Source organism: Rhinatrema bivittatum, chromosome 2, assembly GCF_901001135.1.
Source record: "Rhinatrema bivittatum chromosome 2, aRhiBiv1.1, whole genome shotgun sequence".
Lineage (NCBI taxonomy): Eukaryota > Metazoa > Chordata > Amphibia > Gymnophiona > Rhinatrematidae > Rhinatrema > Rhinatrema bivittatum.
The window spans coordinates 438,973,509-438,979,231 of record NC_042616.1 but is presented as its reverse complement, the minus strand read 5'-3'; positions in this window follow the sequence as shown (position 1 = coordinate 438,979,231).

The following is a 5,723-nucleotide window of genomic DNA, read 5'->3' as shown; positions in this document are numbered from 1 at the left end:
CAAACCAGGCCACAAGAACCTGGCAATTATCCAAACACTAAGATCCCATGCTATTGATGCAATTAATTCTATAACATATACCAATACAAGGGATGCTTGTGTCCTGGTATTACTTATGTACGGTGGCTATTGTTCAAGGACAGCCAATTTTATGGGTGTCCTTCTTTTTAGCCCCGTCTATTAATCTTTATTATCCAAAATTCAATGTAGATTTTCTATTTTGTCTTTTTCTTTTTTATCTAAAAAGATCCCCTTATCTCCCCGTTTTATGAGGCGACCCGCTACTTGTTTGTCAATACTTATCAGGACATCCGTCTCAATTGCTTCTCGCAGGGATCGCGTCTGCCTGCCCGACATGGGCCATGTTTCGGCACTCTTGTGCCTGCTTCAGGGGCTACGGGGGGGGTTGTGCTGTGTCCTAAACAGGTACTCGATATCTGTTAGTTCTCCAGCTATAAAAATAACACAGTTAATTCTCATCTTCGGACTACTGTAGCAAACTTTTTCATATACCGATTACACATTCAAAAAATACTTACTGTCATGTTGATAATGTTCCTACTCGTGGACGGCGCCTACCTTCTGTGTCTGGGGCGCGCTCGCCTATGCCACTTTTTATACTAACCATGGGTCCACACCCATTGATTTCCTGAAACCGAGGCTAATTATGGTGATCTTAATCAGATTGATTGGTGTCATGGGCCCGCCTCTGAGGGCTTGATGGGAACCTGGCCCCTCCCACACCCGCCCTTTTTGTCACCTTAGGGGTGTGTTTATTGTTTTTTTCTTTTTTTCTTTTTCTTTGGACCCGCCTCAATTGATGCTGCTGCAGCCTCTGTGAGTCATCTATGGCTTTGGCACTGGATATTCTGCTGAATATACTCAGGTTTCAATGTGTCAGTCCTGTGTTTAGCTTTACGATGAGTTGACCTCTCTGATTATTGTCAATTCATAAAAATTACTCATGAGATCCCGGCTGTCATCGGCTGTCGGCTGTGAATTGATGCCCACATGCTTCGGGCTTGTGTGTAGACTAGGGCTGCATATACAATCCTTTTTTGTGGTTAACCATATCCGTTGACTCTGTGTTGCTTTATGATTTATTTTTTAGAAAAATAGAATTATCTGTATGGGAGGCTTCTTCCTGGTCGTATCATGATGTTCAAAAAACTGCACTCCTTACTTCATCTTTCCACTTGGTTGTATCAGTGCACTTAACTAAATACTGTCCAATCTATTTCACGATTAAGTCCATTAGGGATGGTGGTGTTCCAAGTGTAAATGAACTTCTGTTCCATTTGTGTGAGTTTTAGATTTAGGTCTCCCCCTCTTGGGTGTGTTTGTAATTGGAAAATCACTGCTACCTGAAAATCTTCTGGTGGATGACCTAATGCCAGCCAATGGTCAGTGAGAGGCGCTCCTTCCACTTGGTGTCTGAGGCGACTCACGTGTTCTTGGATTCTGTTCTTCAGCTTTCTCATAGTCTTCCCGATATAGATTTTTGCACATGTACACCATAGCGCATAGATGACTTTTGTTGACTCACAATCATATACATGTTGGAATCGAAAGGGTTTCCTTCCTGGTATAATGAGTGATGTGCCTTCATAGACAAAACTACATGCACTACATTTTCCGCATTTTTTATGGTGGCCCTGCCGTCCACCACTCTCTTCTCTGGCGGCCATCAAATTCGAATGGACTACGAGATATTTCAGATTTCTGGCTTTGGTCAGAGCAAACATAGGTTTTTCTTGAAATTCAGGATGAATCTGTAAGATGGCCCAGTGTCTTAGAATGCTCTTTTTCAACAATTGTGTTTGTGGTGTATACGGTAATACACACACCATCCTTTCATTTTTATGTTGGATTTTGGGTTCCAGAAGTAGGTCTCTGTTAGCCCATCTGGCCCGTTTGTACGCTTTTTTTTACTACTGCTTGCGGGTAGCCTCTTTGTAGAAACCTGTCTGTCATGTCTTTTGACTGTATTTTGTACTCTGTTGTGGTGGAGCATAATCTCCTTAGACGTAAAAATTGTCCAACTGGCAGGTTATCTCTAAGGTGATGGGGATGAAATGAAGAATAATGCAGCAATGTATTGCGGTCTGTGGGCTTTCTAAAGATGGTAAAATCAAATCCTGTATTTGTTAATGTGATCTGGATATCCAAATAAGCAATGGTGTGACGATGATGATGGCTGGTAAATCTTAGGTGCGGGTTACAGTTGTTTAACCATGTCATAAACTCAGTTAGTTGTTCTTCATCTCCTCGCCAGATAAAAAAAATGTCGTCAATAAATCTCTTCCAATTCTCTATGTGTGTATAATATGGGCTCGTGTATACCCATTGTTGTTCAAATGTTGCCATGTACAGATTGGCCAGGTCAGGGGCCATGGTGGCCCCCATTGCTGTCCCTTTTATTTGCTTATAGAAAGTCCCTAAGAACATGAAATAATTTTCCTGTAATGCTATACTGGCCAATTCTCCTATGAAAGCATTCGGAATTCTCTGTGGTGTTTGAGATGTGATGAGGGTATTCTTGATGACCTCTATTGCTTCACTCTGTGGGATTGAAGTATACAACGCTGTGACATCCACAGTGACCAGTATTGTTGATGTGGGATCTGGGTGTATGTCCTGTAACATTGTCATGAGATGCGCTGAGTCTCGAATGTATGATGTTATTTGGGGTATGAAGTTATTTGTCTTCTATACAGTACCGAAGATCCATAAGTCACTACAGCAACCTCCAGGCCGACCAATAGTGTCATCAAAGGGATCACTTCTGGAACCGTTATCACAGTTTGTAGACCGGTCACTGCGTAAATTCATACCCCAAATAACATCATACATTCGAGACTCAGCGCATCTCATGACAATGTTACAGGACATACACCCAGATCCCACATCAACAATACTGGTCACTGTGGATGTCACAGCGTTGTATACTTCAATCCCACAGAGTGAAGCAATAGAGGTCATCAAGAATATCCTCATCACATCTCAAACACCACAGAGAATTCCGAATGCTTTCATAGGAGAATTGGCCAGTATAGCATTACAGGAAAATTATTTCATGTTCTTAGGGACTTTCTATAAGCAAATAAAAGGGACAGCAATGGGGGCCACCATGGCCCCTGACCTGGCCAATCTGTACATGGCAACATTTGAACAACACAAGAACTTTTGGCCAGCTTGGGGGGGTCAGGAGGCCCCCCCAAGCTGGCCAAAAGTTATTTTTGGGCCGAACGAGCCGTCCGGCGCGAACTCGCCGGGAATCACGTGGCGCCGGCGTCACTCGACGTGCCGCCGACGTCACATGCTTCTCGCCAAGGATTGCAGAAATGGCGTCCTTACTCCTCGCTCCATCACCAGGGAGTTGTGGTAAGTCGGGGGGGGGGGGATTAAGGAGGGTGAGGGGGTTTATATTTTTATTTTGGCTCAACAATCGCGATTTCCCACATATCCAACATATCTATGTTGGATATGTGGGAAATCCGATCGTTTCTGTCGAATCAATTTTTTAAGTTAAAAAAAAATATGAGTAGCATTTTACTAATGCGGTCAATCCGAATGCACACCCCTAATATGCAGCCCTAGTCTACACACAAGCCCGAAGCATGTGGGCATCAATTCACAGCCGACAGCCGATGACAGCCGGGATCTCATGAGTAATTTTTATGAATTGACAATAATCAGAGAGGTCAACTCATCGTAAAGCTAAACACAGGACTGACACATCGAAACCTGAGTATATTCAGCAGAATATCCAGTGCCAAAGCCATAGATGACTCACAGAGGCTGCAGCAGCATCAATTGAGGCAGGTCCAAAGAAAAAGAAAAAAAGAAAAAAACAAACACACCCCTAAGGTGACAAAAAGGGCGGGTGTGGGAGGGGCCAGGTGCCCATCAAGCCCTCAGAGGCGGGCCCATGACACCAATCAATCTGATTAAGATCACCATAGTTAGCCTCGGTTTCAGGAAATCAATGGGTGTGGACCCATGGTTAGTATAAAAAGTGGCATAGGCGAGCGCGCCCCAGACACAGAAGGTAGGCGCCGTCCACGAGTAGGAACATTATCAACATGACAGTAAGTATTTTTTGAATGTGTAATCGGTATATGAAAAAGTTTGCTACAGTAGTCCGAAGATGAGAATTAACTGTGTTATTTTTATAGCTGGAGAACTAACAGATATCGAGTACCTGTTTAGGACACAGCACAACCCCCCCCCCCCCGTAGCCCCTGAAGCAGGCACAAGAGTGCCGAAACATGGCCCATGTTGGGCAGGCAGACGCGATCCCTGCGAGAAGCAATTGAGACGGATGTCCTGATAAGTATTGACAAACAAGTAGCGGGTCGCCTCATAAAACGGGGAGATAAGGGGATCTTTTTAGATAAAAAAGAAAAAGACAAAATAGAAAATCTACATTGAATTTTGGATAATAAAGATTAATAGACGGGGCTAAAAAGAAGGACACCCATAAAATTGGCTGTCCTTGAACAATAGCCACCGTACATAAGTAATACCAGGACACAAGCATCCCTTGTATTGGTATATGTTATAGAATTATTATTGAAGGGAAGAGGTTGGTTATTGATGCAATTAATAGCAGTGGCTATTCCTTAAGTAAACTTGATTAATAGCCATTAATGGACTTCTCCTCCAAGAACTGATCCAAACCTTTTTTGAACCCAGCTACACTAACTGCACTAACCACATCCTCTGGCAACAAATTCTAGAGCTTTATTGTGCATTGAGTGAAAAGAATTTTCTCTGATTAGTCTTAAATGTGCTACTTGCTAACTTCATGGAATGCCCCCTTGTCCTTCTATTATTCAAAAGTGTAAATAACCGAGTCACATCTACTCATTCAAAACCTCTCATGATCTTAAAGACCTCTTTCATACCCCCCCCCCCTCAGCTGTCTCTTCTCCAAACTGAACAGCCCTAACCTCTTCAACCTTTCCTCATAGGGGAGCTGTTCCATCCCCTTTATCATTTTGGTTGCCCTTCTCTGTACCTTCTCCATCACAACTATATCTTTTTTGAGATGTGGAGACCAGAATTGTACCTTACATTCTAGTATCATAAGTCAATTGCACTTTCTTATTAAGGATATGATTCAACAAAGTCTTTGCCTATAGACAAGGGAAGTAATTTTCAGAAGGATTTATGCTCATAAAACTGGGAGTTTTGCACATGTATACACTTTAGTATTTTGAAAATTGCTATTTTTATGCATGTTAACTCCTTTGAAAATTCACTCCATAGAGATGACTTGTCAAAAGGTTTTACATGTGTAAATTCATTTTATGCACATAAATGGTCTTTTGACAATTGCTACAATATATGTTACAATTACATTTATAACTCCTTTGAAAATGACCTCTATAGAAGAGAAAAAAAGCCTTGTAGGGAAATTTCAAAGGAAGTGGAACACCTGACCATGGAGCCTCAGTTTTAGGGGTCTAAAGTTTAGAAAAATTTAGCCTTAAATTTGGCCTCTCAATGTTTGGTAGAAAATAGAAAGTTCATTTAACTTAAGCATCTAAAACAGGGCAAGTGCAAGAGAATTTGGCATCCTAGGTGAACCTTTGATCATGCATCCTCATCTCCCAACTTAACTATTGCTAGCAGCTCCAGCACAGTACTCCCTCCTATCAGTGGTAGTGACTCCAACAGAGTCACTACCACTGATAGGCAGGATTTTACCTCCCCAC